Source organism: Dioscorea cayenensis, chromosome 20 (assembly GCF_009730915.1).
Source record: "Dioscorea cayenensis subsp. rotundata cultivar TDr96_F1 chromosome 20, TDr96_F1_v2_PseudoChromosome.rev07_lg8_w22 25.fasta, whole genome shotgun sequence".
Lineage (NCBI taxonomy): Eukaryota > Viridiplantae > Streptophyta > Magnoliopsida > Dioscoreales > Dioscoreaceae > Dioscorea > Dioscorea cayenensis.
In genome coordinates this window covers 24,366,749-24,378,448 of record NC_052490.1, presented here as the reverse complement: position 1 = coordinate 24,378,448, position 11,700 = coordinate 24,366,749, and the positions used below count along the sequence as shown (strand labels likewise).

The following is an 11,700-nucleotide window of genomic DNA, read 5'->3' as shown; positions in this document are numbered from 1 at the left end:
TATATGGGTTCCCTTGAGGTCTCATGCCATTACCTACAAAGTCAACGTTTTCCACTGAAGAAACATCACCAATAACGATCGGGCAATCGGAGGGAGCATGTCCTCCACCATAACCGGTGCAATTGGTCATGCCCGCAACTCTATTCGAAGCTATGAGATCTACCTTCTTACTAAGACTCTCTACTTGATCCGCCAATGAGGTTACCGCATCAATTTCATGGAGACCGGCCACCTTTTTCTTCTCTCTAGCATTCCATTGATAGCTATTTAACACAATTTCCTCAATTAATTGACGAGCCTCATCGGGGGTTTTGCTACCTAAGGTACCTCCTGCTGCCGCATCTAAAAGTTGCCTTGTACTCGGGTTCAAACCATTGTAAAAGGTTTGAACAATCATCCACTCTGGGAATCCGTGTTGCAGACACTTTCTCAGGAGCTCCTTGAACCTTTACCATGTCTCGAATTGAGACTCCAATTCCAACTGAACAAAGGATGAGATCTCATTCCTAAGCTTTGCTGATTTTCCAGGAGGAAAATAACGGGCTAGAAAAGCTTCTACCATCTCCTCCCATGTAGTAATTGATGCTCTAGGTAATGAGTGTAGCCACTGCTTCGTTTTCCCTTTCAAGGAAAATGGGAAGGCTCTCAATTTGATGGCATCATCCGTCACCCCATTTATCTTCAGCATATTGCACATCTCGAGAAAGCTCTCTATGTGACTCTTTGGATCCTCATCGGCCAAACCGTTGAATTGTGCGGACTGCTGCAGCATATGGATGAATGTCGGCTTTAGCTCGAAGTTCTGAGCTGTAATCGGGGGACGCACAATACTCGATTGTGTCCCGAACACTGAAGGTCTGGCATAGTCGGATAGTGTTCACTGTTGCTCATGTTGTTCTTCCATGTTTTTAGATTCCTCTCCTTCCAAATCAGCTGAATCATGCTGTTCTTCAACAGGTTCTTTCCATTTTCTTCTAAGTGTACGTTCAAGATCAGGGTCTCCTTCAATCAATATTGATGGATTCCCTCGGGTCATAACCTAGAGCTGCACCAAAAAGAAAGAAAAAGAAAATCAGAACGATGATAGAATAAGAAGACGTGAAATAGAATGTGTGGTGAAATAGCTAAGAAAACAAAGTGCAAAGTATCTCTAAACTCCTAGCTCCCCGGCAACGGTGCCAAAAACTTGACAAGGTCCCCTTGCGTATATCCCGCAAGTGCACGGGTTTGTCGAAGTAATAATCCCGGGTGAGCGGGTATCGAATCCACAAGGAGTAGGGAATAAAAAATACTTAATTCGATTCTGAGCTATGTAAAAGATCAATGATAATGAGTGTGACAATGATTCAATTCTCAACAGTAAAAGCAACAAGTGAGAGAGCAAAAGTAAAGAAGGGAATACGGCAATCGATAAAGATGGGGTACCCGGATAATGCTCCACCTAGGATAATTGTTTCAAGTGCAAGAACCCTCTATTATGCTTCCTAATCAATGCAATGGTGAGTCGTGGAAATCCTTAATTACATAGTCCCAAATCTAAGGTCAACTATGCCTAACTCCATACATGTCCCCGAGGAGAAATCGAACAATCTCAACACCTCGCACTCGCATAGAGTTGCAATGAGCTCCAGGGATTCGAAGTGATAAATCTCTTCCTTAATATAGACCTAACCCTTTGGTCCAGGTGGAAGGTCCCTAACCACAATTGAGCCCTAGATACTAAGATCACCTCAACGCTTCACTCCGTTGCACGCGCAACTAAGCCCCAGCAGAAGTTCATCCCTTAGACCATTCATTATATTATGACCACAAAGAAGTCGAGGAACGGAGGTAGAATCTATCACACCGGAGGGGAAAGGGGACGCTCCTGTACCTCTCGACTCACCCTCTCAACCCTCTCCAACCTAGCTTTGTCTAACGCTCGTGGTGTTTCACTCATTCACAAGGTTACCAACAAGAACTCTCAAGCCTAGTGTCACTCTAGGGGAAATGTTCATACAATCAAGCATTCAAGGTTGGAACTCACAATAAACATTAATTTATTGAAAGCATAATAAAGAGGTTCAAAGAAACAAATACATCCTAGGGTTCACAATACCCGAGTACCCACTAGGGGTTTAGCTCTCCATGGAGCTAAGTACAATCAAAGAAATAGAATGTAAAAGCAATGAATCCATAAAGAAACCCCCTCGATAGTCGTGTCGATGGTCTTGTGGAAAGTCCTCTACTCGTCGTCCAAGGATTCCCTCGTCCGTTATAGGATACGCCTCAACGAAAGCTCCCCTACCAACCTTCTTCCTAAGGAATGACGATGTTGGAGCTGTAGAACCTCTCCAAAACCTTGGCCAATACCCCTCGAAACCCTAGCCGAAGCCCTCTCTCAAGTTAGGGAAAAGATGGAGAAAAGAATACCAAAATCGGGGCTAAATCGGCTTAAAATAGGGCTGGAATCGGGAGACTACACGGGTGTGGATGCTCCACGCGCCCGTGCGGAATTTCCACATTGGCGTGGATAATTTCCACACACCCGTGTGAATTTTCTGTTTCTCTGGTTTCTCGGCCGGCTATGAACAATGTTGCTACAATATATGCTACAATGTTGCTACATTGCTCTGCTATAGTATTCGACCTGAATAGCTTCCCAATTCCATATTTTCATCGGGGTAACACAAACGGGCACACGTTCACGTCGTGGATCACTTGCTTCTTCAATGGTGTACACGTTGGTGGAGCTCTTATTCTATGTGCATAAGTCAGAATACTGGAATGTCACTGCCTTTGTGCCCCTCCAAATGGATGTGCCCACTCAAATACGAGGAGGTTGGCACACACTCTAGCATCTCACACCTAACCTATGTCTTCGCGTTTGAACCTTAGCAAGATTTCCTCCAAAATTGGTGCATTATGATCCTCATTGGCCTATTTCCATCATACTTGGCCTCACAACCCTACCTGCATAAAAGTAACATAAAAACACACATATTAGTGTAAAAACCCGAGAAAAGTAATGCTTAACATAAGGAATGAACTCTTCGCATTCGTATCACACAAGCACTTGTCATCTTGTCTTCTTCAAAGGTTTCCTTGTCAAGCCTACAGCACACCTCGCTGAATCCATGCCATTGAAATCTCCCCCAATAACCCTTTTTCGAAGGAAAGCGATGTTGAAGGCCGTAGAACCACTCCAAAAACCTTGCCAAAGCTTCTCTAAACCTTATCCGCGGATGCCACCAAAGATGGGAAAAAGATAAAGAAAGGATGGAAAGAAGGATCCCCAAATCGGCTAAAATCGTGGCTTTAAATAGGCTCGAATCGGGCATCCATATGGGCTTATGGGTTTTCCACATGGCCGTGTGAATTTCTAGAAATTCAATTTTCAGCGGCCTGTGAACAGTAACTACTACAGTAATTTGATATTGTGCTTTGCTACACTAAATTGCTATAATACTTTGTGAAAATAGTCCCTAATCCACACTTTTCATCGAGGCCACATGAATAGGCACACATTCATGTGGAGTTCACGTTGGTTCTTCAACAAAATCACATTTGATGACAATCTTGGTAGCTTTTCACAAGTCAGAACACATGAGTGTAATTGCCTTTGTGCCCCTCCACTTTATATGTTCACTTGACTTCTGTATTCACGTTTGTTCACTTCAATATTTCATCAACAACATGCATTCATGACCTACTTTGGCTTCTTTCTTTCAAACTTGTCTCCACAACCCTACATGCACAAAAGAACACAAATACACATGTATTAATGATAAAATCTGAGAAAAGTAATGCACATTGTAAGAAAAGAATACTTCGCATTATTAATACGCAAAAACTTAAGATTTTGCTTGTCCTCAAGGAAAAATAAAACATTGAACCAAGAAGGAAGGAAATATTGAAAGTGTTTGGCGTTAGGCTCAGCAAAAGCAGGCAAGGGAAAGCATTCTATAAGTAAGGGAATTTCAACTTCAAATATGAAAAATCATTGCTCTAGCTAAAAACTTGAATAAAGAAAAAGACAACAAACTCGAAATCATGTAATTGTGTGTAAACTAACTCAAGTCAACCCAACGTATACTCCTCAAAGTTCTAAGAATAAGGGACTTATTTATCTACAAAACAAATCAAACCAAAGAGATTGTAGTAGCTTCACACATCCTCTAAGGTAGCACTTTCCAAAGTGGCCGCTAAGGTAGCTTTCACACTTTCGAGGCAGTAGCTCTTTCTACTAGGGTTGTAGATTTCACTCATCCCATGATATTACAGCAGTTACTCGAGCGAGACACGACCTCACCATTTGTTATGAGACCGAGGACCCCTCAGGCATCACTAGTAGCAGCACCAGCACATTCACCTGATCCACCAGCACAAATGGCTACTTCACCACCAGCAGCGGCAGAGTACTCACTAGCGGACACCGATGCTTGATGGATCTTTACTTTTTTGTTCTTATTTCTCGTATTTCATTTTAGTATTTTATTTTTGACTTGTATCACTGATAAACACCCTTTCTTCTGAGTTTATCTTTGATTTTCATTTTGTCTCGAGTTGTATTTCATTATTTATCTTTATATACTCGAGTGTGTTTTGTTTTTATTGAGCTTCACCGAACCCCCTTGTGTATACGTGCAGCTGGTCTTATGAGTAAGGAATTTAGGACTAGTCATAGACATGGTCGATGTGATTTTCACATGGCCGTGTGTGCTCCACAACCCATTGGAACTCAATTCTCAATGAAAATAGCTTCGTCAAACGTACCATTACGAGTTTAGGGGAGTATTGTTTCAATTGCCCACTTCCACATATGTTTTTGATTGATTTATATTCTATTGTGCTTGTATGCATACATTGAGGGCAATGTACATCTTAAGTGTGGGGAGAGTTCACATTACACATGTTTTTTACACAAGTTTTGACTGAACATAAATGCTCACATAGCCAATGGCGGTTCACCTTAGTTGCAATGGTTATATTCTTAAGTTTAGGAGAATTTTTAACATTGAATGTTCTCATGCTCTAGTTTTTACTTGAATTTTTAGGAATTTTTGCCCGATTGACACTTGTTGCACTGCTCGCTCATCAAACCTTTTTGGAAACTCAAGTTCGATGTTAAATGGACTAGTTAGTTTTATTTCTTATGTTAATTTTTGCTGAAAAAAATGGAAAAAAATATATATATTTTTTTTGGTTGTGCATTCGTGGTGTAAAGAGCTACCACCTATGAAGTATGAAGCTACTCTCATAAGTCGGCTACTAGGTATGCCCTAATGAGAGAAAGAGCTATGTCAAGATGCGCCATCACCTCAGCGTGGCTTGTGACTTGTATGGCGTGAACCTTAGCCAAATATGTCTATAATAACCCAACAATGCTCTCGAGCATCTCAAATCGGTCATGGGCTCAAGTCAGAGAGAATATCTAGATTGGTGGTGGCTCCTACGCTTTAAGGGGTGACTCTGTCTGATCCTACTATGGCTTTGGCTCAAGCGCAGGTTGAGAACCCTCTCCTACCTCTCCCTCAACTTTGGCTGGCTCTGGTGAGGGTATGTTCATCATATACACCTTGTCTCTGTATCGTTTGATCATCTCCAACATAGTCTCTAAGCTGAGGGGTGCAGGTACGATCGTTTACTCTATCCCTCTGATAGCGTCTAGTAGACCCATCCCAATGATGAGCCCAATGATGTATGGGCGAAGGAAGAGAACATCAATCCTGGCATACTATCCCTAGTGTCGTAACTACTCTACCAGGATGTGTCCTAACGGGGTCACGAATAGAGAGCATAAGAGAATCTTGACAAAGTCAGTAGAACAAGGAAAGTGATAAGATCCCCTTGCGTATACACCGCAAGTGCACGGGTTTGTCGAAGTAATAATCCCGGGTGAGCGGGTATCGAATCCACAAGGAGTAGGGAATAAAAATACTTAATTCGATTCTTAGCTATGTAAAAGATCAATGATAATGAGTGTGACAATGATTCAATTCTCAACAGTAAAAGCAACAAGAGAACAAAAGTAAAGAAGGGGGTAAGGCAATTGATAAAGATGGGGTACCCAGATAATGCTCCACCTAGGATAATTGTTTCAAGTGCAAGAACCCTCTATTATGCTTCTTAATCAATGCAATGGTGAGTCGTGGACATCCTTAATTACATAGTCCCAAATCTAAGGTCAACTATGCCTAACTCTATACATGTCCCAGAGGAGAAATCGAACAATCTCAACACCTCGCACTCGCATAGAGTTGCAATGAGCTCCTGGGATTCCAAGTGATAAATCTCTTCCTTAATATAGACCTAACCCTTTGGTCCAGGTGGAAGGTCCCTAACCACAATTGAGCCATAGATACTAAGATCACCTCAACGCTTCACTCCGTTGCACGCACAACTAAGCCCCAGCAGAAGTTCATCCCTTAGACCATTCACACTATTATAGCTGCAAAGAACTCGAGGAACGGAGGTAGAATCTATCACGCCGGAGGGGAAAGGTGACGCTCCTGTATCTCTCGACTCACCCTCTCAACCCTCTCCAACCTAGCTTTGTCTAACGGTCGTGGTGTGTCACTCACATACAAGGTTACCAACAAGAACTCTCAACCCTAGTGTCACTCTAAGGGAAATGTTCATATAATCAAGCATTCAAGGTTGGAACTCACAATAAACATCAATTTATTGACAGAATAATAAAGAGGTTCAAAGAAACAAATACATCCTAGGGTTCGCAATACCCGAGTACCCAATTGGGGTTTCGCTTTCCATGGAGCTAAGTACAATCAAAGAAATAGAATGTAAAAGCAATGAATCCATAAAGAAACCACCTCAATGGTCGTGTCGATGGTCTTGTGGAAAGTCCTCTACTCGTCGTCCAAGGATTCCGTCGTCCGGTATAGGATACGCCTCGATGGAAGCTCCCCTACCAATCTTCTTCCTAAGGAATGATGATGTCAGAGCGGTAGAACCTCTCCAAAACCTTGGCCAATACCCCTCGAAACCCTAGCCGAAGCCCTCTCGGAAGTTGGTGAGCAATACATGTCGGGTCCGACCTCCATTGAAAACTTGGGAAGCTCACCAAATTCTGTCAATGCCCTGTGAGGCAAAAAGGGGACATCATCATTCCACAAAAACTTACAAAGGAGAGATGGGGAGTAATCATGCAAAAACTAAAACAAAATACAAAGGGAACATAAGAACTAGAAAATAAAATCTAAACAATAAAATAAATTGTCCATGTGCATCCTTGTCCTTAGAATTAGGTCTCTCATCACAATATTACATCTTGTTCCATGTGGCCACCCGTGTGGTGTAAATATCACTTCATGGTTGCTTGTCAATTTCTTCATCCCCAAAATTCCTAAAAACCATGAAAAAACCAATAAATCATAGAGGAATCCAATATGATTCAAAATGTAGTGTAAGAGATGAAGAAACAATGAAAAATATGATGTATTGTACCCATACGGCCGTATGGGGGCCGCATGGGTACTGTTCATTTTGACAGAACCTGCCCAAAAACATGAAAATCAAAATTTTTTTACATAAATTCAAGGGATACTTAATTCATAACAATCACATCATCCAAACCAAGAAAAATGCTAAATAAATTACACAGAAAAGCTCCAAGAATGCCAAGAAATGAGAAAGATAAAACTAGGGCATAGAAAAAGCATACCGACGAAATCTTGAGAAAACAAGCTTTAAACTCGAGGAAAACTACAAGATCGACGTCTCAAATGGATGAGGAGAATATTTAGGAGAAAAAATGAGGAGATTTGGCCAAGAAATGAGTGAGAAAGAAGAGAAAATGTCGGTGGAAAAAGAGAGAAAAGAAGATAGTGGAAGAAAGAGAAGAGAGAGAAGAGAGATGAGGGTTAAATGGGCAAGAACCGAGCCATACGGCCCCCATACGGGCCGTATGGGGGCCGTATGTCCTGAGAAGGCTTCTCTATCATTCTGGATGGCATCCCAGACGGCCTAGTATGGGGGGGCCGTCTGAGATGGCACAGAGCCTGGGAATTGCTCTGTGTTCATCTCAGACGACCTCCATACAGCCCAGTAAGGCCATATACCTTTTAAAATCAATCAAAACTTCGAAAACCAGCCCCAAATGATGTAAACATGGTATGGCAAGGTCGAAGGCTTCTCCAAAAATGAATGAAATGAATAAAACGACGATCTAGAGCATGAATGAATACCTAAACATGAGTTTCTCAAGAAGTTACACACATACACCACAATTAAAACGATGAGAGCAATGTGCCAAGTGTGTGAGCATGAACTTATTCAAAAACAAACAAGTCTAAGAAATACGAAAATAGAAATGAACTAAGACCTGGAATACGAAACATGCAAGGAAAATACCCCGAATGCTTGGGTTGCCTCCCAAGAAGCGCTTGTTTAACGTCACAAGCATGACATACCTTATTCTTACCTAAGGAGGCTTGAAAATGGTGTGTTCATCCCGGCTACATGTAGCATAGCTGCTTCCATGAAAGAAAATAATTACCTTCCGGGATGATGAGCTTGTGAAGACCTTGAACATGGTACCTTTAGGCCTTCAAGGGAAATGTTGAGGCCGTGAGTTATGCACTCGTGGCTTAGGCGGGTCATTTGATGGCTTGAGCATCCTCTCAACTTCTATTTCACCCCTGTAAGATCTTCTTCAAGCAGCCTAGAAAAGCTCAAATAGAGACTTTCGCAGGACACTTTCGCAGGAGTTCCTTGAACCTTTCCCATGTCTCAAATAGAGACTCCAATTCCAACTGCACAAAGGATGAGATCTCATTCCTAAGCTTTGTTGATTTTCCGGGAGGGAAATAATGGGCTAGAAAAGCTTCTACCATCTCCTCCCATGTAGTGATTGATGCTCTAGGTAATGAGTGTAGCCACTGCTTTGCTCTCCCCTTTAAGGAAAATGGGAAGGCTCTCAATTTGATGGCATCATCCATCACACCATTTATCTTCAGCATAACGCACACCTCGAGGAAGCTCTCTATGTGACTGTTTGGATCCTCATTGGCCAAACAATTGAATTGTGCGGACTGCTGCAGCGTATGGATGAATGCCGGCTTTAGCTCGAAGTTCTTAGCTGTAATTGGGGGACGCACAATACTCGATTGTGTCCCCAACACTGAAGGTATGGCATAATAGGATAGTGTTCGTTGTTGCTCAATTTGTTCTGCCATGTTTTCAGATCCTTCTACTTCCAAATCAGCTAGATTATGCTGTTCTTGCACAGGTTCTTTCCCTTTTTTTCTAAGTGTACGTTCAAGCTCAGGGTCTCCTTCAATCAATATTGATTGATTCCCTCGGGTCATAACCTGGAGCTGCACAAAAAAGAAAGAAAAAGACAATCAGAACGATGATAGAATAAGAAGATATGAATTAGAATGTGTGGTGAAATAGCTAAGAAAACAAAGTGCAAAGTATCTCTAAACGCCTAGCTCCCCGGCAAGATCATCTAGCGTATATCCCGCAAGTGCACGGGTTTGTCGAAGTAATAATCCCGGGTGAGCAGGTATCGAATTCACAGGGAGTAGGGAGTAAAGACAGTTAATTCGATTCTTAGCTATATAGAATATCAACAATGATAAGTGTGACAATGATTCAATTCTCAACAATTAAACGCAACAAGTAAGAGAGCAAAAGTAATAAGGAGGTAAGGCAATCAATAAAGATGGGGTACTAGGATGACGCTTCACCTAGGATAATCGCTTCAAGTGCAAGAACTCTCTATTATGCTTCCTAATCAATGCAATGGTGAGTTGTGGAAATCCTTACATACATAGTCCAAAATCTAAGGTCAACTATGCCTAACTCTATTCATGTCCCGGAGGAGAGATTAAATAACCTCTCAACCTCACACTCGAATAAAGTTGCAATGAGCTCTAGGGATTCCAGGTGATAAATATCTTCCTAATTATAGACCTAACCCTTTGGTCCAGGCGGAAGGTCCCTAACTACAATTAAGCCCTAGATACTAAGATCCCCTCAACGGTTCACTCCGTTGCACGCGCAACTAAGCCCCAGCCGAGATTCATTCCTTAGACCATTCACTCTATTATGGCCACAAAGAACTCGGCGAACGGAGGTAGAATCTATCACATCGGAGGGGAAAGGGGACGCTCCTGTACCTCTCGACTCACCCTCCCAACCCACTCCAACCTAGCTTTGTCTAACGCTCGTGGTGTGTCACTCACTCACAAGGTTACCAACAAGAACTCTCAACCCTAGTGTCACTCTAGGGGAAATATTCATACAATCAAGCATTCAAGGTTGGAACTCACAATAAACATCAATTTATTGAAAGCATAATAAAGAAGTTCAATGAAACGAATACATCCTAGGGTTCACAATCACCCAAGTACCCACTAGGGGTTTAGCTCTCCATGGAGCTAAGTACAATCAAAGAAATCGAATGTAAAACCAATGAATCCACAAAGAAACCCCCTCGATGGTCGTGTCGATGGTCTTGTGGAGAGTCCTCTACTCGTCGCAAGGGACCCTTTGTCCGGCCTAGGATACACCTCGCCGGATCGATGCCGACGAAAGTTCTCCCAATAACCTTCTTCCAAATGACGCGTGATGTCGGAGCCGTAGAACCTCTCCAAAACCCTAGCTAATACCCCTCAAAACCCTAGCCGAAGGCCTCTCTCAAGTTGGGGAAAAGATGGATAAAAAAATACCAAAATCAGGGCTGAATCGGCTTTAAATAGGGCTGGAATCAGGCGACTCCACGGGCGTGGACGGTACATGTGCCCGTGTGGAATTTCCACATGGCCGTGGGTGATTTCCACACGCCCGTGTGGATTCTCTGTTTCTCTGATTTCTCGGCAGGTTGTGAACACTACTGCTACAGTACTTGCTACCGTGTTGCTGCAGTGCTCTTCTAAAGTCTTCGACCTGAATAACTTCCCAATTCAATATTTTCATCGGGGTAACGCAAACGGGCACACGTTTACGTCATGAATCACTTGCTTCTTCAATGATATACATGTTGGTGGAGCTCTTGTTCTTATGTGCATAAGTCAGAATGTTCGAGTGTGACTGCCTTTGTGCCCCTCCAAATGGATGTGCGCACTCGAATGCGAGGAGGTTGGCACACACTCTAGCATCTCACACCTGACCTATGTCTTCGCGTTTGACCCTTATCAAGATTTCCTCCAAAATAGATGCATTATGATCCACATTGGCCTATTTCCTTCATACTCGGGCTCACAACCCTACCTGCATAAAAGTAACATAAAAACACACATATTAGTGTAAAAACCTGAGAAAAGTAATGCTCAACATAAGGAATGAAAACTCCGCATTCATATCGCACAAGCACTTATCAGAAGCATTCAAGATTGGAACTCAAATAAAACATCAATAAATGAAAGCATAATAACAAGGTTTAATAAGACAAATACATCGTAGGGTTCACAAATTCAAGTACCCACTAGGGGGTTTAGCTCTCCATGGAGCTAGATACAATAAATTAAATCGAATGTAAAAATAAGTAATTTATAGAAAACCCCTCGATAGTCATAACGATGGTCTTGTGGAGAAGCCTCTACTAGTCCAAGGGTCCCTTTGTCAGACCTAGGATACACCTCGCCGGATCGGTGTCGATGAAAGTTCTGCCACTAACCTTCTTAAAATTGAAACACAATGTCGGAGTCGTAGAATATCTCCCAATCCCTAGCAAATACCTCTCAAAACCTTAGC

At 42.3% G+C, this 11,700-nt stretch overlaps 1 non-coding gene across 1 annotated transcript; it reads left to right on the top strand.

The window, feature by feature from the left end:
* The first annotated feature begins 407 nt into the window (after positions 1-407).
* Positions 408-514, top strand: LOC120252260. The gene has a single exon (XR_005533805.1). It is a non-coding gene; the product is annotated as a small nucleolar RNA R71 (small nucleolar RNA).
* The last annotated feature ends 11,186 nt before the right edge of the window (positions 515-11,700 follow it).